The sequence below is a fragment of the Suricata suricatta genome, chromosome 14 (genome assembly GCF_006229205.1).
Source record: "Suricata suricatta isolate VVHF042 chromosome 14, meerkat_22Aug2017_6uvM2_HiC, whole genome shotgun sequence".
Taxonomy (NCBI): domain Eukaryota; kingdom Metazoa; phylum Chordata; class Mammalia; order Carnivora; family Herpestidae; genus Suricata; species Suricata suricatta.
Window position 1 is genome coordinate 54,824,817 of NC_043713.1, and position 24,348 is coordinate 54,849,164.

The window sequence follows — 24,348 nt, forward strand, 5'->3', positions numbered from 1 at the left end:
TGGGTTTGCAGAACAAGGCTCTATAGATAGATGTAGCATCCTTTTCTCATTCTGAGATGTGGGCATTAAGTTTTGTGTTTAGGGTTGAACTGATCTCTTTCGGGAAACCAGGCCTCTGTGCTGGGCACAGCTCAGCCCTGTTTGCCTTTCAGTGTGATGCCCTCTCCCAGGCTCTTACCATGCTGCTCCCAGATGCACTGGTAGGCTCGGCGGTGTGCTACTGTAGTATCAGAGAGGCTTTTCATCCCGCCAAGGTGACCTGCCAGCCAAGAAGCTCACAGAGCCATGTTACTGTTTCCTCATGCTGTATTTTTCCTGATTCACCATAATATACGTATAGAGACTAAAAAAAAAAAAAAAAAAAATCATCCCAGGCGTAGAAGACTTGTAAAGTTCCCACAGTGTGAAAGTAGGGGTGTGGTAATTGGCACAGTGAGGATTACTCCTCACTTTTTACAGCATCAGAGGCTAGCTGTCTATTCCTGGACCTCAGACATCATCATTCCTGGCTGTGTAATTCCGGGCCAATTACTTAACCTCTCTGTGCCTCTTATAGAGTCAGAACCCTAGCTGTACAGTTCTGGGAAAATCACTTCACCATTCTGTGCCTCCATTTCCTCCTCTGTAAATTGACATTGGTAATAGTACAATCTCATAGGGTAGTATCAAGGATGAGATTAATTAATATATGTGAACCGCTTAGAATGCTAATTGGCACTTAGTAAACACATAAAAAATTTTACTGTTGCAATCATTATTTTAAGTCCTACATGGCATCTTGATTGTACAAAGTCTAGACTACAGTTTGGCTTCCTAATAGAAGAAACATCAACACTTGAGAAAAATAAAGATAGATTCACTTATTAATGGCCACTAATGATCAAAACTAAAGATGTAATCTAGTAGGTATGCCATATAACTTGCTTAACTTGTAAATGGAGAATTGTGCTTAAATTTGCTGTTCTTCCCTTGTTGAATATATATCAGTATTATAATGTATATGTTATAAAATATTAACAATAAAGTGTTTGCTCATAGGCCACATTGATTGTTTCCTGTAGAAGAATTACCAAAGTCTGTTGTTTACAACTGAAGCCTACCTAAGAGCTGTGGAAAATGGGCAATAAAATCAAGGTTTAGTGAAAGTACAGCATAAAAGCAACAGTCATCCTGTGACTTAATGCCCTCACTACATAGTTGAGTTGAGAGTCATTGACGCATAACTGCTAATAGTCAAAGCTGGCTGTTCACAGCTTACTGTAAACAAGGACTATTTGCTATCCTGGGTTCAGAGCACATTTCCTCTGACAATCATTTTGCTTTTTTTGTTCCCAGTAATCATTTTGGGACCATTTCTGTTGTCAACGAAGCTCTAGTTTCACTTGCAGACTTTTATTCCAAAAAAGAGATAAGTTGATATCTTGACATGTATTAAAACTCATTTTAAAGCTTGCTTGGAATTGAGGGTATTAGCTAACAATAATTTTGCGCTGATTATGCAAGTACTATTACTTTCATAATATACATTCACCTATCACTTCCCTCTCCTGCTATACCTGTTACTGTGACGTGTCTTTTGGGTTTTTCACCCTTACTGGCAGAAGGACTGAATACAAGATAAAAATCTGTCAGCATTTGCCAGCCAAAAGGAGCTAAAGTTATAACACCGGTAAGGCTGGTTTTCTTTTGCTCGTGAATAAATCACTGCCTTATGGACAATGTGATGTAATCACGAGTCAGTACTCAAAACGTTACTGTTAGTTAATAGAAGGACCATTGCAAGACAGAAAATACAGAAGCAGTAAGTTTTGAACAATAGCTGGTATTTCCTTTGATCCCTTTGTCTCAGGGATTAAATTTGAAGTGTGTGTAGAAATGGTACTAGAATTATTCCTTTATTTCAGCAGAAACAGTTAAAGTTTGGTTGCTCAACCAAAATTGCACCAATTTCATCTCCCAATTGAGGCCTCGTTTAATTAATTATACTATGGTAACTTGGCTATCCCTCTCCTGCCCCTCCTCCCCTTTTGATCTCCTTAATCCTAGTCATCTTTTTCATTTTCATGATACTTATTATCTTCTTAACAATTACATAATTTACATATTTCTTGTCTTTGCATTTTTGTCTGCATTACTGGAGTTAAACTCTCTGAGGGTGAAGGTCTTTTCTTGTTTGCTAATGAATGTCAAGAATCATCTCAGAGAATCATGCCTGGCATATAGTGAAGTACTCCATACATGCTTGTTGATAAATGAAAACTGTGACTCAGTCTTCTTTTTGCATCAAGTCATTCATTTGTACTGCATGTTAAAAGGGACTGTGTTATATACTACACTATATATTGGAAGACTCATGGGAATTATTTTCATTAAGATTTCCATGCTTCCTTTTAGTGTACTTTGTACAAAAAGAAATCTTGACGAGGCAATAATAAAATTCTGCTTAAAATCATATTTAATGGCTTCCCGTTGTCCAAGGATAAGGTCTGACACCCTTCCTGGGCCGGAAGTTTCACACCTCCTGGCGTAGCCACCTTCCCAGCTCCATCTGTGCACCGGCCATTTCTTCCAGCTGTTCAGATGCCGCGCACTCCCTCCTGCCGCATCTGTCCTGCCTGAACGTGCCATCAGCCTCACCACCATGTGCACTGGCTGAATCCTACTCATTTGTCCAATCCCAGCTCAGGCAGCTTTTCCTCAGAGAAGCCCTCACTGGCGACATTTATCACCATTTTGTATGTGCAGCTGTATGATCATGGGTCTCCCTTTCAGAGAGTAAGCTTGACAAGGGCCAAGAATGCCTGTCTTTGCTGCTCATTGCATCTCTTGTCTTCAACACAGGGCCTGGTACCTGGTAGGTTCTTGAGGTCATTTGGTGAATGAAGGAATCGTTTCTTCTAAGTCAGCATCAGAATGAAGCATGCCTTTGTTAGCTGAGATTCTACTCAGGCCCCAGGCTGAATTTATTCTCCATTTCCTTCTCCTCAGCCTCTCTCTGCCTCCCTGCCATCCCTGCCCACACTGTGTAAAGCTGACTGAAAAATCGCCTTAGTTATCAGTTATACTGCCATTATTACCACTTGATAGAACTAGAGCAAGAAAATATGGAGATCAGATAATTCGGTATTTCTGAAGAAAAGCACTTTATAAATAAAAGGCTCATGTTGTTTTGTGTTTACGGGTCGTATGTAGCCTCATTGGACAAGACAAGTACCCTTGATACGAAGATAGAAACCTCTGTGATAGAACAATTACCTTCAGAGATGAAATCCGTTGTTGAACTGCTACAGTGTGGCATTGTTGCCACTACAGGAACACATCTCATTTGCATAAAGACAAATGTTGATGTATAAAAAATAGTCGGAATGGTGACTGGTTTTACCTTGATGTTCAACAGGATCAATAACATTGGTTTCTGTCCGCATTTTTCTTCTTAAAATACCCATTGTGTAGAAACCTAAATAGGAATTTATGGATTTAATCCATTTTGTTTTACTGTTTGCTGAAAGTTCTATGAAATGAGGTGTCATTCACACTGCATGTATGTGTGTGTTGAGGATGGTTAGTGGGGATCTCTTAGCTAAGAGTGACTCTAACTGTTGGCCAGGATCTGAATCTCGTCATGGCTTTATATTTTCCTCTGCTTTTTTTTTTTTATAATTTTTAATGTTTATTTTATAGAGAGGGAGACACACACACACACACACAAAGTGCAGGTGAGGGAGGGGCAGAGAAAGAGGGAGAAATAGAATCAGAAGCAGTCTGAAGGCTCCAAGCTGTCAGCACAGAGCTGATGCGGGGCTCGAACCCACAAGACATGAGATCGTGACCTGAGCAGGAGTCAGACACTCAACTGGCTGAGGCACCCAGGTGCCCCTTTCCTCTGCTTTTTGAGAGGATACCTGTGAGTGTGGAGGATAAAGGTAAACAGGAAGTAAAGCTGTTCTTAGTCAGAAAGTCAAATTCTGCATTGGTTTATATATACATGATATAAATAAGCCCACAATGAAATTTTTTTTTTTACAAAGGAGAAAAATCTAATTTCATTCATATTGGAAATTCACATAGACATGAGGTTCCCACTGTGAATTTTTTGGAATGAACAGAGTGATATTTGATCATTTTAGTAGATTTTTCATTAAGTGATAAAGATTGAGTGAAACTTGAAAAGGCAGTTAATTTGTGATATGAGAATGAGTATAAGTTGTAAGAGAGCCATCCACCTGTGAAAAACATTTTGATACTGGCAAATTTGGGTATCAGGTAGATCTCCAGAATTCTCCGCAGAAAAGTCTCCTATTAAATCTACTACCTAATCACCCACTGCTTTATCGACCAAAAAGGAAAACAAGTAAAGCTAATACTGACTCTTAGTCATAAAGTGAGTTTGACTCCGTGTAGTAACGACCTTTACAACTGTGCTAAGGGAAAGTTGAAAGTAACTGCAAGACCTCCACGTATACACAGATATGATAAAGCGCCATTAACCTTTGCCATCAGATTGTTCCTAATCACCACAGGAATAGCTCAAGACAATAAACTATGTCTTAAGAGAGGCCTGAGTGCTGCGAGTTCTCAAGAGGATGTCTTCTTTCCCGGCTGCAATCAGTGGGTTCGTGGTCAGGGACTAAGCTGGCCCTGACGTTATTGCAGTAGCCTGTGCATTTTCAGGAGCTTAAAGGTTCTCCCTTCTGAGGGTGCAGTCTGCTCTCTGCCCGATTGGACATGAACTGTATGCTAGCCCAGTGAACAAGCTAAGACCCTTAGATCCCCATTTCAAGCCTGCCTTGGAATTCAATTCAATCATAACTTCCTATAAGGTCACTCTGCATCCTTTGTCATTGGGTTTTCTCTATTATCAACAGAAGTCATTAAGTAGAATCCCTATGCTAATCAATTCAAGTCTGCCAACAATTATTTGAGTAACTACATGTTATAGCCCAACCTAGTTGCTAAAACATAGTAGCATTAGAAACTGTATTGGGGCACCTGGGTGGCTCAGTTGGTTAGGCATCTGAGTTCAACTCAGGTCATGATCTCATGGTATGTGAGTCTGAGCCCCGCTTTAGGCTCTATGCTAACAGCTCAGAGCCTGGAGCCTGCTTCAGATTCTGTGTCTCCCTCTCTGTCTGCCCTTCCCCCACTCACACTCTGTCTCTTTCTCAAAAATAAACATTAATTTTATTTATTTATTTATTTATTTATTTACAAATTGTAGGCACTGTGGGGCACCTGGATGGCTCAGTTGGTTAGGCATCTGACTTGATTTTAGCTTAGGTCATGGTCTCATGTTGTGAGAGTGAGCCCATGTCTGGCCCTGCTCAGGGTGTGGAGCTCTGCTTAAGACTCTCCCTCTCCCTGTCCTCTGCCCTTTCCCTGCTCTCTTTATCTCTCTCAAAACAAAACAGAACAAAACAAAACACCTTGCAGGTACCCGCCATGTACCAGCTATTTTATTGCATCATCTTAGCCAGTATAACAATGTATTTAACCAGGAGGGTCTGTACTATAGTGTTTAAATCAAATGACAAAAAAAAAAAAAAAAAAAAAGCTCGGAAAAAAAAAATCAAATGACCAGTGCAAATGTAAGTCTTTATCTCCACAAAAGAATTACAGTGACATAAGAAAAATTATGACACAACAGTAATATTGCTATAGACATGGCAGTCAGATAGAAGATGTCATCAGCTAGTCCTAGATTTGGTTTCTCTTGTTTTATGGAGGATTTCTGTGTTTATATTTGTGAGCAGTGTTGGTGTGTTGGTTTTAAATTTTGTAATGTCTTTGGATGGGTTTCATATCAGGAAATATGAATTTCTTATATGATATGAATTGATTTCTTACTATGAATTGAGAGGAGTTCCTGTACCTCCCATTTCCTGTGCAGGTTTGGTGTTTTTTCATTTTTAAATGATAACATATTATAATGCCATCTAGGCCTCAAGTTCTCTTTGGCAGGGTTCTAAATTATGAATTCAGTTTCTTTAACAAATATGGGTAGATTCCATTTCTTCTGCTGTCAGTTTTAGCAGTTTATATCTTTCAGGGAATTTGTCCACTTTATGTAAGCTACTGAATTTCTTGGCACATGCCTGTTTATAATATTCCATTATTATTCATTAACTGTAGGATTTTTAGGTATGGACAATCCCCTTTTTTTCCTTCACGCTACTGGTAATTTATGTCTTCTCTCTTTTTTTCTTGATGAAATTGCTACAGATTTATCTGTTTTATTCATCTTTTCCAGAACCCAGGTTTTAAAAATCTTATTTTCTCTATTTTTTTTTACCTGCTTACCTTTTCTTTCATTAATTTACGTTTTTTATAATTTCTTTGCTTTGACTTATTTGGGGGTTAATTTTTTTTCTTCTTTTACTAGGTTCCTAAAATGGAAGCTTAGATCATGGATTAATGACTTCTCTTCATTAAAAAAAAAACACATTAATTTATTTATTTTGAGAGAGAGAGAGAATCCCAAGCAGGCTCTGCACTGTCAGTGCAGAGCTCCACAGGGGGCTCTATCTCACGAACCGTGAGATCATGACCTGAGTGACATCAAGAGTCAGATGCTTAAACAACTGAGCTACCCAGTCACCCCTGACTTCTCTTCTTTTTAATATAAACATTTAATCTATAAATTTCCCTCTAAGGACTGCATTAGCAGCTTCCCACAAATACTGATTTGTGTAGTTTGTATTATGATGTAGTTGTATATTATTTAGTTAAATATATTTTTGGATTTCCTTTAGTATTTCTTCTTTGATTTTTGGATTATTTAAACACATATTGTTTAATTCCCAATATTTGGGGATTTTCTAGATCTTTTTTCCAGTTTCTAAATTGTATTATGCTCAAAGAACATACTTTATGTAGTAAGTCCTTTAAAATTTGTTGAGATTGGTTTTATGGACAAGCATATGATTTATCTTGGTGATGCGCACTGTGAGCTTTAAAAGAATGTGTATTCTGCCCTTTTCAGTGGAAGTAGTCTACAAATATCCATTAGGTTAATTTGGTTGATGCTGATGTCTAACTTACTATATAATTCCCAATTTTCTGTGTACTTGTCTGTTACTGAGAGAGAGGTGTCGGCAGCTCTAACTGTAACTGGGATTTGTCTGTTTCTCCTTTCAGTTCTGAGAGTTTTGACTTCAAATATTTAGAAGTGTGAGTTATTGCATCCATCTTTAGGGTGAAGTCGTTAGGGTCTTTTTATGAAATCAGCTTTTTCTCATTAAGAATTAACGCTCTTTGTCCTTGGTCATATCCCTTGTTCTAAAGTTGTGCGATTCTGACCTCCTTTCCAAAAAGTAGTGTACTTTGCCCATGACTTCAGCTGCCATGTCTTTGGGATCTGCCACATATTCCTTCTGTGGCTTTGCTCTTCCCAGGATACTGCCTGCTCATCATGGAGCACAACACGATACTAGAGCTGAGCCATTTTTGCTCAGTGCCAGCTCTTGTCCTGGGCTGTGTCTGTGGGGCCTGCCCATCAGCCTGACTGAGACTTTCTCCTACTTGCACTGCAGCGTGAGGCCCTCCCAACCCAAATCTTCTTTCCCCTTCTCTCCTTTCACTGGTGTCACATCAGCAATCATATCTGAAGGTCTTTCCCTGTCCTGTCCTCCTCTTACTTGCCTTTCCCTTTCACAAATGGTTTTCCCAAAGAAGTCTCCCAAACCTCTGATTTAGTCTTAACATCTGCTTCCCCCATGACCCAAACTGCCACAGAAGTCTGCTTCATATGAATTAATATGGCCATCCAAGATTTCTTATGCTTAATGTTTGCTTGATGAACTTAGTCCATCCTTTATATATATATGTGTGTCTTTATAATTAGTGTATTTCTTGTAGGCAGCATATGTGGTTGGGTTTAATCTACTGTCTTTTTTTTTTTTTTTTTTTGTCAGAGAGGACACACACAGAGTATGAGCAGGGGAGGGGCTGGGGGAGAGAGAGACACACACAGAATCCGAAGCAGGCTCCAGGTTCTGAGCTGTTAGCACAGAGCCCGATACAGGGCTTGAACTCACAAACCACAAGATCATAACCTGAGCCAAAGTCAGACGCCTAACCCACTGAGCCACCCAGGTGCCCTGGGTTTAATCTACTCTTGCTATATGTTTTCTATTTATCTCATCCTCCTCTTTCCTGGCCTGTGTGTGTGTGTGTGTGTGTGTGTGTGTGTGTGTGTGTGTGTGATTACTTGTGTATTTTTTTAATTTCATTTATCTCCTTTCTTGTCTTATAACATTGCTGTTTGTTCATTATTTTTAATGGTCACTCCAGAGTTTATAGTATTGTGCTTTAGCTTTTCACTTTTTACCTTCAAATAATATGTCACTTCATGTGTAACATAAGAACTTTATGACTTTATGTTTTGATTTTCTCTTTCCTATCCTTCATAATATTGCTGTCATGCATTTTATTAACTACATATGTCAGAAACATTATAACACATTGTTATTTTTTTGTTTTAAACAATTATATTTTAAAGAAATATAATAAGGAATACTTTAATTTTACATATGCTCACATATTTACAAATTTCCACACTTTTAATTCTTTTGTGCAGCTCCAAGTTTCCATCTGGTATTATTTTCTTTTCTTGAAAACTTGCTCTAACATTTGTTGTAGTACAGATCTGCTGGCCATGAATTCTTTTTGCCTTTGTTTATCTAGGATAGTATTTATGGAAGTCTTTGTTTTCGAAGGATTTTTCCCTGGATATAGAATTTTAGGATGACCTTTTCATTTTTCTTTCAGCACTTTAAAGATGTCATCCAGCTGTTCTTTGCTTGTGTTTTTTTTAATGAGAAGTTTGCCGTCATTCTTTTTGTTGCTCTTCTGTACATTACGTCTGTTTTTTCCACTCTGCTGTGTTTAATGTTTTCCCTTTATCTCCGGTTTTCAGCAATTGTGTCATGGTATTTGCCTGCCTGTGGTTTTCTTTGTAGTATCTTTGTTGTGGTTCACTGAATTTTTTGGATTTCTGGTTTGTAGTTTTCATCAAATTTGGAGAAATGGCAGCCATTATTTCTCTATCTCATTTTGATCCTGTGACCCTCCATCCTAGGACTCAACGTAACATACGTGTTTGACCACTCGGTGTCTTCCCACCACTGAGGCTCTGTCCATTTTTTGTAGCATCTTCCCCCCCTCTGTGTATTTTAAGTTTGACTATTTTTTGTATTGGCTTCAAATATGCTGGTCTTTTCTGCAGTTAATCAACGTCCTGACAATTGCACCTAGTATATTATCATTTCATTTTTCATTTCTATAAAGCCTTATTTAAAATTTTTCCATTTTTTTCCTCATAGAGTTACTTTATATCCTTAAGTATGTCGAACATGTTTATAATTGTCTTGTGTGCCGGTTCCTCCCCTCTGTCCTTTTAAGTCTGTTTCTATGTCTCACTTACCTGCTTCTTTGTATGTACAGTTTTTTTTTAATTGAATATTAGATTTGTGATTTGTTTGTGTTTACTCAGTGCAAAGTTTGTTGTCTTTCTCTTAAAAGGTTTGTTAGGCCAGGTCTACAGCAGCCTTCACAGTAGGGTGGATTTAGCCGTATAACTCAACTGATACTTTAAAGTTTCATACGACTAATGAATCTTCGGGGGTTGGGTCCTGAAGCCCCAGGTGCTGAACACAGACTTTCTAGTCGGACTATTAAAAACTCATGTGTCTCCTTGCTCTTTGCAAACTCTGTGAATCCTTTACCTTAAAGATCCTCATTTGGTTTTTGTTCAGCATTATGAAGTTAACCCTGTTTATGTGTGCCTCACCATTCAGCAACAAACTCGAGGAGACCCATATATGGATTTCTTGAGCCCTTTGTCCGCATGGCTCCTTCCTGTTGTGTACTTGTCCTAGAACATTCCATCTGCCTTAGCTTCTGTGAACTCTGTTCCGTCCCGTTAAGTCAGTGAGACCCCAGGATTCTTGGGCTTCCTTTCAGCGGGCTGCCAGTCTGGAATGTGCATCCAGGATGAAAGCTGGAGTTGACTTCAGTGGCTCGCTTTCTCTCAAGGATCACAGCTGGCACTTTCTTCTCACATTTATGAGCAGTTGTTGCCATATTTTATCCAGTTTTCCAGTTGTATGGCAGGAAGGCTACTGCAGTCCCAGTTAATCCATCATGGTGAGAACCAGAAATGTTACATTTTGTGAATATTCTGGATGTTCTCTTTTACGTAAGGTAGGCTTTGAGAACATGTGTTATTGAACAAGAAGCAATTTTGTAGAGACTCCAAGGCCATTTACTGTGCCCTGGGTTGGCACAGGCCAAGATTGGACACAGCACTGTGGTTGGGCTTTTCAGAAAGAAGTGGGTAAGGTAATTGGGAGATATGGGGTAGCAGTGGCCCCTTTACTTTGTGGCTCCTCTTTCCCCAGTCATAAATCAAGGACAACCTGTACATTCAAACTATTCCAAGAGTGGAATTTCCTGGCTGGAAAATTCTTTCTCTTTTATTTTATGGATGGAACTTTCTTTCTCCATTGAATGTTCATGGCAATTTAAATATTTCTTTTTTTATAATTGTTTTAATGTTTATTTATTTTTGAGAGAGTGAGAGAGAGACAGAGTGAGGGAAGGGGAGGGGCAGAGAGAGACAGACATGGAATCTGAAGCAGGCTCCAGGTTCCGAGCGGTCAGCACAGAGTCTGATGCTGGGGCTTGAACCCACATGTTGTGAGATCATGGCCTGAGCCGAAGTCGGATGCTTAACGGACTAAGCCACCCAGGCACCCAAATTTAAGTTTTTCTTTTAATTTTTTTCTTCAGCATCAGTGCTATTTATTTGAGGAGACTTCTGAAAGCCACATGCTCTGTTGGGCATTTATACTAAATCATTCATTTTTCACCACTGTCTAAGGAGGCGGGCACTAATATGACCTCTGTTTTATCAGTGAGTAAAGCAAAGTGTAGAAGGATTAACTTTGCCCAAGCTCATGCGGTGTGCAAGTGGCAAAGCCCATTGAACTGATGTTTTTCTTCCTTCATGCCCTGCAGGCTTGATACTAAGGTCTACGTTCCCCCATAGTATACATTACCTTTGTACCATAGCCTCCTCTGTCCCTGTCTTACCAATTCATGAACTGACTGAAAATAGGAACCCTGTGCTTCCCCATTGTATGTCAGAGCGTTTAGCAGAGCCCCTGCCTATGGCAAGTTGGTAGGGAGAAAAGGAGGGACCAATGTCATCTCTTGATCTTTCACTTGGGAAAAGAAATGGTCTGAGAATTAATTTGTTATCAAAATACTTTCTTATCAATAATACTGATCTTTTGATATAACTTTGTTTCAGTTACGTTATTCCTTGTTAATCATAGTCGCTAGAGTAGCTCCCCGGAAATCAGCTGTCCTATGAAACAACAGATGGCAAAAAGGAAAAATCTGTGATTCTTCTGTTGCGCAGTGTACAGCCTAGTAATGGCCGACTTTGGGACAATGTGTTTTGTGACATCTGCTCCTTTTAGTCATACCTATAAATTATCTTCCCTTAGAAGACTGACTTTATGGTTTTTGTAGCATAAGTGTGTTTATTAAAATAAGAAACACGGTAGTCTCAAATAATAATATTAATAGCATAGCAAAACCTTCTAATCAGTAACTTGAAGTTAATCTTTTTATTTGCTAATCTAATACCCAGCGATATCTTGATTAAGTTTGTCGGGAACCAGGGCAGTGGAGCTGTTCTCCCGGAAATAGCTGCCGGCACATCAGCATCCCCAGGGGAGGGTGTCCAGGCGTCTGGCTGGTGCTCCCAGAGGTTCTGGCTGTTGGGTGGCAGTTCCACCATTTGTTCCCCTCCCCCAGGGTCAAATGTACATGTTCCAGGAGGCATTTAAGCCACATCTGATAACCCTCGTAGTTGAACTTACAAGCTCCCTGTAGACTGGTATTTGTCAGGCCATTGACTACATGTAAGGTGAGAAAGCCTTGCTGCTGGAAACTGTCAAGAATCCATTTCAGAACTTCTTTAGAATCTGTAATTACTCCATTAAAAAGGCCCCTAGCCCTGGGGAAGTTGTATGTGAGGTGAAGGAGGGGGTATGTGGCAAACAACATCACAATGTCTAAAACTTTGAGCTCAGAAAAACAGAGTATCGGTATTTGATAAAGGCAGGAAATTCTGTTTTTATTTGACCACCACGCTCTGTTCTTCAGAGATTCTTTCTTGTTGGCCAAAAGCTATACAGCTTTCAGCTTCCGTGATTATGAAATGCTTCCTCATATCGTGGAACCGAAATAACTTCATTCAGAGTGAGAAACTTTAAATCTTTCTTTTCTACTTTTAAGACTTGCAAAAAGACCTGTAGTAAGCTCTTGTTGTGTCTATAAAGTCGGAGCCAAGAGACAGGGCAGGAAGGAGAGAAAAAGAGATGTGGAGGGTCCTATTTCTCAGGCAACGCACGAGAACTCCTTAGAAGTAGGAGGGGATTATGTTTCACATGATCTTTTAAGATGCAGGATCTTTCCTCTGTTGGTAGTTCTATAAAATGGACAAGTATCCCCTAAAGTCACTTTCTTCTTTGCACATGATAGATTAATGAGCAGCCATCAAAGCATTGATTTTTAGTCTCTCCTGGTCTGAACTGGCCCGAACTGGATTCAGGCAATGATGTGAAGGCTCAAAACTAAATCTGTCATTTCAGATCCCTGAGACCATCCTGTCTCCCGGCATGCTGTTATGTTATGAAACATCAGTAGTTGGATTGTAAGAACCACAAAGGGCCACATGTTCGTATCCTCATTGTCTGGGTAATGCTCTTAAAAAAAAATCAATGAGTCCTTATTACATCCCTCCACCACCACGCGAGGACCTGAAGGGCACTGGAGGAAAGGAGTTTCCATTTTTAACAGGAAGGATTTTAGGTACATTCTAAACTAAGCTAAGCTCTTTCTCAGTGAATTAATTCATACTGATTTTGTACCTCATATCCATGTTGTAAAAAATCTGTACGCTAACCATATTCATATATTTGAACATATGGTCCTATTTATGTCAACTGTTGTTAAGAGTGCCAGCTTGTCTTAAAACTCTATTATATTGCATTTTTCCTGGGATGTTTTTCTATAGAAAAAAGTTGTGGTTCATTCATTAATTCAGTAAGTATTTGTTATAGGCTTACTGTGGGTAGCACATTGTGCTTTATTTGGTCTGAAATTATGCATTTATCTCTTCATTTATTTAAAAATAAGTACTTATTGAATGCTCATAAATGTTAAGTGCTGTGCTTGGTCCTGGGAATCATTGTTAAGTTCATTACCAATGGGGAAGTCAGACAATACACAAGTAAACAAATGTATACATAATATAATTTTGGAGAGAGAAGAGGGGATGTATTAGGTCCTTGCATTCAGCTACTACTGTCTGATACCTTGTAAGCAGCAGCTGGGAAAATGGATGCCATGATGCAATGACAGATGTTCTTGACTTTTATATCGGGCAAAATGTGGGGTCCTCTACAGTTATGAGGTTCTCACAGTAGAAACATAAAGTACTTGTTATTAGTCCCATTTATTCAGACAAAGAAAGTGAGGCTTTGAGAAGAAGAGAGATGGGGTGAATTTCACATGGGAGGCTCAGAAAGATTGGATGAATTTCTTTACTTAAAGCAGTAACTTGCAAAGGTTTTCTGAATCAACCCCTTGCCTTCTGACCCTTAGTTGCATGGTTTTTCTGTCTGCCGTACTACTTGATACATGTTGGAATAATTACCTTCAAATTCTTTTGTTTTGACATTTCAGGTTTAAATTCTTTCCAGAGTAGCAAAACTCACCAAATCATGATAGATACAGTGTTTGCTTTTGAGGTTGGAAGTACTTTTTAATAAAGCCTCATATCTGCTTAGTGAGGAAAAGAAGGAAAGGGGGAGAGACTGTGTCTAAAAATTGCCCTCACACACTCGCCAGGTTTTCATAAATCTCAGGCTTCTTGAGGCTGATTACACTTTGCAGTCTTCCTTAGGAAATGGGTGAAAACTGGAGCTGGGACACAAACAGGAAGGCTGGGAGGCAGAGCTGTCCTGCAGGCAATATTTCTTTAAATAGTTACCGTGCAGTGGGAATTAGTTTACCACTTAGACGAGAAAGTCCAATACCCTTTGTTTCTGGGCAGCTGAGCTAGAGGCGGCCAGCACTGTCCTGTCCCGGAGGGGGAGGCAGCGCACAGAGGCTGTGAGGTGGTGGATGTGGGCTGGAGGATGGCCTCCCCACCTCTGGGCCTTGAGGACACACGGCCGCACAGATGTTTTGTGCTTCTCCCTTAAGAATATCATCCATGAGACTTTTACTCTCCTACAAGGTAAGGTACAGAGCCCTTCATAGATCAGTAACTTGGGCGACAGGTTTTTTTTCCATAGACGGATCCTTTTAAGAAAGGAAAGAAGAGAGTAAAAGGTTGCTATAGCTTTCTAAAAATCTGTTTTAAGTGGATGTATAGGTGGGGCTTATGGTTTTATTAGTAAGTTATAGGTACATAATGTTAAGTGACAGTAAAAAACTGATTTTTTAGCCTTTCAGAGAAGATTTTTGTTACAGTGTGGGTGTAAGTTTCTAAAGCTCAGCAATAGAAGGAGAGTAGATGAGCATCTAAGAATTTGGGAAGACTAGTTAAAACGGAATTGTAAGAGAAGCATAAAACAAATGGCCTAGAGGTCTTTTGATTCTCCTGCTTTCAGACAGGAGCCTTTAAACTCTAACCAGTCTTTCCTGATAATCATCTCCTTTTGGAAACATCTCCTGAGGTGGACTCCATGACCCAAGCAAGCGGCTTCCGCTCTTCAGTGGAATTCATGTAGTTCTTCGGTCAGGCTCCCGAGCCTCTCCTCTGGTTTTCCACGTTGGGAGAAAGGGCGCCCCAAGCAGAAGCAGCCGTGTTTGTGGCCCTGGTCCCAGAGCAGCGGGGGTGGGGGGGTGGAGTGCCCATTATGCGCGAGCCCTCCAGAAAAGTAAGGTGCACCGGTGTCCACTTCTCCTCTCTGCCTGGCCTCTGCGTACCCCTCCCTCACGCGCCTCCTTGCAGAGGCGTGTACTCTCAAAGCCGTCCGTTAGTCCAGTTCATAGCAAGCCGGAGGTGTATTTCACGAAACACAAATGCATGCTCTTCCCAGAAAAGATTCCACAGTATCTATTAACCTACTTGCATGTTTAATTTTTAGAGCATTATTATCCACAGAGCGCTTTTGGCAGTGACTCCTTATCTGTCTTTTCTTTTCTTTTCTCCTTGTTTTTGTCCTTTGTGTTGTCTTTCAGAGGAAGGGGAAGAATAGGAAGGGTGGTTTTGTTGTTTATTTGAATTCCATTTCCTTCAAATTAGAATCATTTACTTTCGACTGTTCTAGGTTCTTTTTAGCTAAGCAGCATCATCTTTATATGTTGCCAGTGTGTTTATAAGTATTTTACTGTTTTAAAATTGTTTTACTAGTGTTTTTTGTAATCAAAGGTAAATTCTACTTTAGCCCTTTTGAGCCTTCTTTTTAGATTAGAGTGTGGTAAGAAAGCCCATTTAGATTAAATACTGCTTTTCTTGTATAGTAGGTGTAGGGAGGGATAAGGGCTTTTTTTTTTTTCCTTTTAGTTTTACCTTTAGATTTCCGAGTGTAGTAAGCAAAACCAAGGTCCGTGGTAGGAGATACGTTTCCAGCATAATGTCCAGGATGTGGCAATAACTTGATGTGCTCACTTGTTTGTGAGAATAATTTTATACTTCCGTGCTTTGATGATTATTACTAATCAAGGGAGTCTTTTTTTTTTTTTACTTTAAATCTTGTAAGTAGTAAGGGATTTGCATTATATCTGAAATTGTTCTTAAATTTGACATTCTAAAATTTTGTTTTGATAGCCCCTAGAGTTCTGCATGTAGTAACTGCCCCCTGACCCACCCCCTTGGTACATGTCCTATCTATTACAAATTTTGTAAGCCCCTTGTTAAACTATAAACTGAGGGACCAACTGAATAGTAACTGTGCTAATCAGAGGCAGGTTTAACAAGATAAGGCTTGTATTTAAATTTGAAAATATAAAAAAGGACTTTATTTTTATGATCCTAAAGCTGAAGGAAAAAAAATCAGATGGAAAACAGAACAATGCTTAGCTTGCCTAAACAAGCAGAATCTTTAAACAAGGAATTCTGAAGATAATGGACATATAATAATGCAAAGCTTTTTAGCCAAGGTTCCAGCAGAAATGGTAGAAAAACGAAACCACTAATGAGATGAGCTATGAGGAAATCAGTACCCCTCTGCATTAAGTAGAATGACAAAGTGAAGTAATAGCTTTACTGGAAGGCCTCCCACTGACCTGAGTTGAGCCCAGTGTAGGAATGTGTTTCAAAGACCGTTTAAAACCCTAGAGGTGATGTTTTGAATCCATCTTCCTGACGTAAACATAGACCCTGCCTGGAAATTTTCCAAAAGCAAAGTGTGAAGGCAGCCCAGTCAAGATGTGCAATATTGTTACAGTAAGGACGTGGGGAAGCGATTCTCCACCATCTTGGGAGACAGAGTGTAATAGCCTTTCAGCCATTCGGAAGTGTCGTGTGACCTGGTGATGACCATTCGCTGAAGGAAGATTGCACGGTGAACAGTCGACTCCCCCCAACCCCCAAAGTGCTTATCTAAACAGAAGGAAGGGAGGATTGAGAAAAACGGGGTGGTTTCTTAGTGATAGGAAAGCCTGTGGATTATTTAAGGGGACGACCACTATTGAGAGCAGTGTTTGGACAGTGTCAGTGCAGATGAGGTGGCCATTCATTGCCAGGGGACTTCAGTGATGAATAAATGATAGGTTTACAAAGCTCAGGGACTAAGCAAACTCTGCCCCCTGTGAGTGAGTAAACAGGTCTTGTCTCTGTTAGCTATGAAGATTAGTGTACATAATAATCTGTATGTTAAATGTATTGAATGAAATGAACATGAAGATGTAAACTTATAAAATTCCTCATGTGAATATACATAGTAGTAAAATTGGGTCCTACCCAGAAGCACGTCACCTTGGTGGGACTTCCCAAGAATCCAACCTGATACTTTACAAAAATCACTATTTTGGACATGAAATGTCCATTATTCTGTTTAAAATGATAGAAAAGACATAGTATTTCAGTTATTTGTGTACTGAAGTTGTACATAACTGTCTGAAACCTTTGGAATAAGTGGGTGATAAAGAAGATGTTTCTTCCTGTTCTGTGACTTGCAGAGCTCATTCGAGATAATGCGTCCATGAACTTCAGAAGGAGCGCTGGAGATGTGGAGGCAGTAAGCCCACGGTAGTGTCCCCTGCTGATGGCAGGAGTGTGCGGGAGAGCCCTCCGTGTCTGCGGGGATGCCGGAACCACTCAAGACTGAGCGCTTTGTAGCAGTGGAGTCAAAATGAGGCTAACAGACCGCTTACCTACTTGAAAAGATTCCTAAAATAATAGCATATAGTAGTTGTCTTAGATTCTTTGCCAACCTTGAGTTATGCAGTAGGTATGAATCTTCTCGTATGTTTTAACTGAGTATGACAAGATTTATCACATGATCCATCCCTGGCTCCGGCTGCTCCCCCCTTTCCTTTCCCAAACAAAACACCCCAACGTGTAGTCTCTTTACAAATTAGGGAAATCTATGGATACCTCACCAATGAGAGGTTGCAGTCCCTGCAAAACTGCTTTCTAATCTATAAAAATAAGAAATCAGAAGCCAATATTAGACAAGCCAGTTTTGAGCTTTTTCAAAGAATTTCATTTCCAAAGTCTCAGGAATGTCTCAGCTATCAAAACATTCCCTACTAGTGACCTGTAGGTTTTGGTGGTAATGGTAGGAGTAGAATTATAGAGGCATTTTATGAATACTGTTTCCTTTTTATTCACAAAAACTTCATACAGAAATGAGTAATCACAGTTTACCGGTAAGGGAACTGAAGCAAACTGAGGCCAAGTGTCTTGCCCAAATTTCATACAGCTGATAAGCGTCAGGGCAAGAACATGAAACAAAATCTGTTTGAGTCTGAAGCCTGGGCATTTTCTCCTGCACAGTGCTGAGTGAATGACAAAATTTGTTATCTGTGTTTTCAACTCTGGAGGTAATAGGAAAACTCTTTAAGGTTTTGGTGGAAGTCACTGCAGGACTTGCAACAATACAGGGAGGCCATTTTTCCTATTAAAGGGGTTCCCATATTCTCTGTTCTCTAACCGTTCTGTTTTGTTTTGTTTTGTTTTAATTTTAGAGAGCACGTAGGAGTGGGAGAGGGGCAGAGGGAGAGGGAGAGAGACAGAGAAAGAGAGAGAGAATGAATCCCAAGTGGACTCCATGCTCAGCCCAGAGCCTGATACAGGGCTTGTTTTCAAGACTGTGAGGTCATGGGGTGCCTGGGTGGCTCAGTGGGTTCAGCCTCTGACTGCAGCTCAGGTCAGATCTCACATTCGTGGGTTCGAGCCCCGCATCAGGCTCTGTGCTGACAGCTCAGAGCCTGGAGCCTGCATCCGGTTCTGTGTCTCCTTCTCTCTCTGTCCCTCCCCTTCACATGCTCTGTCTCTCTCTGTATCAAAAATAAATAAAACACGGGATGCCTGGGTGGCTCAGTTGGTTAAGCCTCAGCTTTCACTCAGGTCAGATCTCACATTCGTGGGTTTGAGCCCCGCGTCAGGCTCTGTGTTGACAGCTAGCTCAGAGCCTGGAGCCTGCTTCCGGTTCTGTGTCTCCTTCTCTCTCTGCCCCTCTCCCTCTCATGCTCTGTCTCTCTCTGTATCAAAAATAAATAAAATATTTAAAAAATAAATAAAACATTTTAAAAAATTAAAAAAAAAAAGACTGTGAGGTCATGACCTGAGCCGAAATGAAGAGTTGGATTCCTGACTAAGCCCTCCAGGCGCTCCTGTTCTTTGACCATTTTTACTTCCTTTTCTGACCTGTTATCTTGAAGGAGAAGGTAGTATCTATTTTTCTTCCATAGTAATATATAAATTTGGTGCTTACACGCACACGCAGGCGTGCATGTGTGTGTGGAGGGGATACTGTTGGGAGAAAAGAAGGGAAGAGATCACCTTGCCCTTTGTACACATTTGAGAAGGAATGTGTTACAGAGAATTATTGTATGTTCTTAAGCCCTAAGTAGACTCAATGTGCATTTTCAGTAACCTGTTTACAATTCTCTTTACTACAGATTTGGTTTTTTGGCAGTTATTTGACCACTTTGAATTAAAAAACAATTCATCTGTCAAAGTCCAGCTCACATTCCACACCTTCCTTCTCCCTTCTCCCCATCTCTCCACTCCCTTCACTTTGACCTCTTCTCCAAATTCCTGAAGAGTAGGTTTGCAATATCTTTCTTGTAGTATTTATATATACCCATGCTCAGCAAGGTGAGCGAGCTTTTTTAAAATTTTCTTTTAGTGTTTATTTTTTAGAGAAAGAGCACGAGTGGGGGAGACAGAGCAGAGAGAGGGGGAGACACAGAATTTGAAGCAGGTTCCATGCTCTGAGCTGTTGGCACAGAGCCCAACGTGGGGCTCAAACTCACGAGCTGTGAGATCTTGACCTGAACTGGAGTCAGACGCATAACTGACTGAGCCACCGAGGCATCCCAAGGTGAGCTTTCTTTTTAAAAGCATCATCTTGTCTTTGGCTAGCCTGCAGATGCCCATTGGACACTGGTTGCTTCCTTTACGTGACTTGGTAACATCCCTCCCGTGTAGCTAATGTCGAGCTGGCCTTTAGTATTAGTGATTCATTGGTTGTATTATAGTCTAATTGGTTCTCTTTTTGTATTGTGAGTCTAAACAGATTGTTCTTCCCAAGACAGTTCTTGAAATATGTGAAGATCATGATCATGCTTTCTGGGAACCCTCTGCAGTTCTCCAGTACTTTGAACATTTTTGCATGTGGTACAGCTTCTTGCCTGTCTTCATCAGTCCTGCTCTCAATTCCCTGTCAACTGTCAGCCTCTACCCTCACGAGTGTAATGCCCAGAGCTGAATTCCAGTTCTGCTCTTGGGATAATCATCCCCCCTTTCTGTGTGATATGCTTCTATACTTCTATGCTGTTTACGTTCCCCTTAGTCTTTTTGGCATCCTTGTAATGCTGTTAGCTTGTACTGACCTTGAATTTGGCCAGAATCTCTTCATCTTTTTCGTATGAATTGTCCTCTTGCCAGGAAGCAGGCATCCTACACATGTACCGCTGAAGTCTCTGAACTTCATCTGCTTTCCTATTAAGCTTTATCCTGTTAGTTTCAGGCCGTTAGGCCTCCCAGTGGAGAGTTTCTTGATTTTTGGATTATCCAAAATAGTCTATTAGACTAAGTAAGGAAAATGATCTGAGAAAAAAATTCCTAAGCTGTAAAAAGAAATCTATTTAATCTTCCCACAGAATGCCTCTACTCATGTTACCTTGTTGAGAGAACTTTGCACAGGCCCCATAGTGTCCTCCTGTGGCGTGTGAACTATTGTTAGAGCTCTGCTTCCTGTTGCATCATCAGCCAACCTGATTCCTTGTCCTTCCACCCCGCTGCCTGCACCCGCCTGCAGGTGACGACCCAGAATGCACGTTGTTCCTGTTCCATCTCGGCCAGTCAGAATCCTGCCCATCCTTCTCCCTGAGGTCCTTCCTGAACTTTAATAGGGAGTTATTTTTCCTTCTTTCTGGTTCTCAAAGCTTGGTCTAAAACTCTTAACCATACTGAACTCTGCCTTAGGAGTGCAGGTATGGTGAGTGAGAGCAGAGGCTCTGGAAATGGATAGGCTGTGTGTCAGTCTGGGCTATACCCTTTAGTAATGTCATATCATGGACTTGTGAGGTTTTCTTTTAAACCTCACTTGTCATATGTGTTAAATGGAGGTAGTAGTGTCTACCTTACAGGGTTATTATGAAGATTGAGCCAGTCAGTGTGTGGAAAGTACTTAGAATGGTGCCTGGTACATAGTACTGCTAATAATGGTCAGCGATATCTATACTACTCAAATTGAATTTTGCTGATGAAGTTCAGAATAACTTATGGATACAAGTTTTTCAGTCCTCGAAAAGTATCACAGAAAACATTTATAAATTTATGGAGACAGAATATTAGAGAGGAACATTCCCCTAAGGAAACATTGTGAGATGGTCTTCAACCAGAGGCCAGACTCATAGCCTTTTACTTTTGCAGTCAACTATTAGTTGCCATTTTTATAAGCACTATATACATTTACTTGTATCAAGTTAAGATAACCTGGAGAAATATGCTGTTCATATTATGAACTGTGTTTCTCAACACTGCAGTTATAAAACGGTTAATTGCTCAAAGCTTAATTTTAATTTGTGTCCCCATGGATTTATGCTAATTTGCATTTTGCATAGTACAGCATGACAAAAGGCATTGTACAGCATTTTTTTTCCTTTTATGAAGTATAATCTATATTCTCTTGAAAAAAAAAAAAACATCCTGATCAAGCAACCTCAGAAACTCATGCATTTAGCTGGCATTTATCATGAAGATTAGCAGTCTGTAGCCTGATAACTCATTCTGACCTCAGTACTTACTGAAGGTCTACCAAGAATCCTGTGCAGAAAATGGTGAGATGTTAAGTAGACGATGACATTTGTGTACTTAGGTATATTTGGAGATACAGTACAGTAAATAAAGTAATCATATGAGGTATATGGTAGTTCTGACTTAGTGAATTACTAAGTAAGTGGCATAGAAAACTGGGTAGTAGAAGAGTCTCCACAGGGTGGTTCTTAATTACTACAAACCTCTTTTAATTCTCTTTACAAACTGTCCCTTCAAGAACTTCTGGAAACTGGAGAATGTAAACCTTGAGGACATCATCAATTAACTAACAGTAATATACTTGTACAAAGTGTCTCTTCTTTGAAAATTTGTCTTAGGTATATCTGAGGAGGAAAAGATATGATTGTAATAGCTAACAGATTATCTTAATTCGTTCGGATGATAACCTTATGTTACTATCACATTTTTTTGAGACAAGGGGAGGTCAGGTCTCAGAGTGGACACGTAAGTTACTTGAGGTAAATCTGTGGTTCAGTTCACATGAGTCAGTCCAACTGAAAAGCCCTCTTTCTTAACCAGTATACTCCCTGGTTCCCATTGATCCCTATGTACCAGCCTACTTAAGGGATCCATGGTTAGATTATTATGGATGAATTGCAGCAATTATGATCAGAGGTGGGGATAAGATGAGCTAGAAAAGGTAAGCTAAGCAGGTTTCAAAGACACTTTTATACCAGCAAATGAGTTTGGAACAGTTAGGTTAGCCTCATCCGGTCACTGTTAATAAAAGAACAGCATGGTTGTTACATCAACCTTTGCAAATGTATGTAAAAGATATTAAAATGGCAGGGAGCAAGATACTGGGAGAAAATTAGATGTGCAATAGCTGATAGGTCATAAATTCATATGCTAAATATACAACTATATCAAAAAAGATGTTTTGAGAGATATTTGGCAGATTTGGCTGGATTATGGACCTGTCCAATATGGTGGGCAAAGATGGAGAATGTATGAAAACCAGCAGGGTTGTAGTAATGCAGTTCCTTAGGCTAGGAAAAAAGAGGGGCTGATTTTGGACATGATGAGTTTCAGGTGAAGGAGAACATAGGTGATTTGACATCCTGAAGAGTCTGAGCTCAAGAGTGGTCTGGCCAAAGAACAGAGAACCCTCAGCCAGTAAGTGAAGCCACAGCAGTGGCTATGGTCCTGGGGAGGGGCTTAGGAGCTGCAAGTAGAGAGATGTTAGAAGAGGATGAGAGACAAAACCTAATATTAAAGGTATGACCCTCCTTAGTGGTGTTTTAATCTGAAGGCTACACTGTGGACTCTGACTGGAGAAGGTGTTTCCCAGTCTTCTGTCAACATGACTATAAGCTGTTCTTTATGTTGGGATCCTTGGACAGGGGCTAAGCCATTAGCTCTTCATTGTTACTGGTATCACCCCCAGAGGATGGATCGACTCTGAACCTGAGAAATAGTTTGCTCTCTGTAAATTGACTAAAGATTGGTATAGTCTGGAGATATGTGTAACTCATTCATAAATCAGTTATTAAATGTCCTAGCTTTTCTTTAGGATTTTTTTTCATAAAGTTTTCATATTACATTTTTAGTTTTAAAATAAATTAGTGCAGTGATATAAACCACATGAAATTACCAACAATGCCTTAATGAACTCCAAGTTTCATTGTGAAATGTCTTGGAAACTTGACTGGTAGCTTCCTAGGTCCTAAAAATATGTAGTGCTTTGATTCTCTTATGGCGTGGTCTTTTGGTAGTGAGGAGGAACTTCTCTAAAAACTGGCCACATTGCCTATTCATAGACAGCTGTGTCCCAGTGACCACCACATGAGAAGTAACAACACTGCAGGGGCCTGGGGGAAAGTATCTGGGCACAGGGCACAGTGTTTTTGGCTCTAAGGTTCTACTACCCGAGTTCGAATCCTACATACTATATCTTACCTTACATCTTACTCTTACCTGCGATGGGTCCCCAGATGAGTGACAAACTCTCCTTAAGCCTTTATTTTTATATCTATAAAACGAAATTATAATAGTACTGGCAATATTTTTCATAGAATTGTTGAAGCTGCTCGATAGCTATTTTACCTGATGTCGGACACTAGGAATGTTGTATATAATTACTGAGTATTAATGCACATTGACTAGGGTTACTTTCTTTTCTTTCTTTAATTTTTTAATGTTTACTTATTTTTGAGAGAGAAAGGGTATGTGTGCATGTGGCAGGGCCAAAAAGAGGAAGACAGAGAATCTGCAACAGGCTCTGTGCAATGAGTGCAGAGCCCAACACAGGTCTCAGACTCCGGAACCTGAGATCATCTCTTGAGCCAAAACCCAAGAGTGGGCCACTTAACCAACTGAGCCAACCAGGCCCCTGACTAGATTACTTTCTCTGTTTTATTGGTTTAAATACTTTGTGAGTGCTGCACTCTCTGAAAATGTTTGTAATCAGACTTTCCTAAATGTAATACAGTTCCTAACTAGATGGTCCTGTGAATGATAGATTCTCTGATATGAGGGGATATGGGCTTATCACCGCAGTTCATTCTAATGCATCTGTAAGACGCTACTTTTTTAGGGTATCCTTCCCTTCCTCATACAGAATCACTGCTTCACATCTGTAAGCAGAAGGCTGACCTAACTCTGCAACTTAAGCAGGGGTCAGAACATCTGAATCCATCTATTGAAATTATGGTATGTTCATTTGCTCTCTCTCCAGCCTAGGTCTCAAAGAATGCTTGCCTGAGTTTTATAGTACAATTTTTTCATTTAATGTTTTTGCCATGCAATTGTGCAGACAGAGCCCAGGCCTTTTGTAGGCCATTATAAATATCAAATTTAGTTAGGGCCCA

At 40.1% G+C, this 24,348-nt stretch overlaps 1 protein-coding gene across 1 annotated transcript in view; it reads left to right on the plus strand.

Moving 5' to 3' along the window:
* ARHGAP28 (Rho GTPase activating protein 28) overlaps positions 1–24,348 on the plus strand; it is a 195,088-nt gene that overhangs the window by 35,915 nt on the left and 134,825 nt on the right. The gene's annotated exons all lie outside the window — the stretch shown is intronic.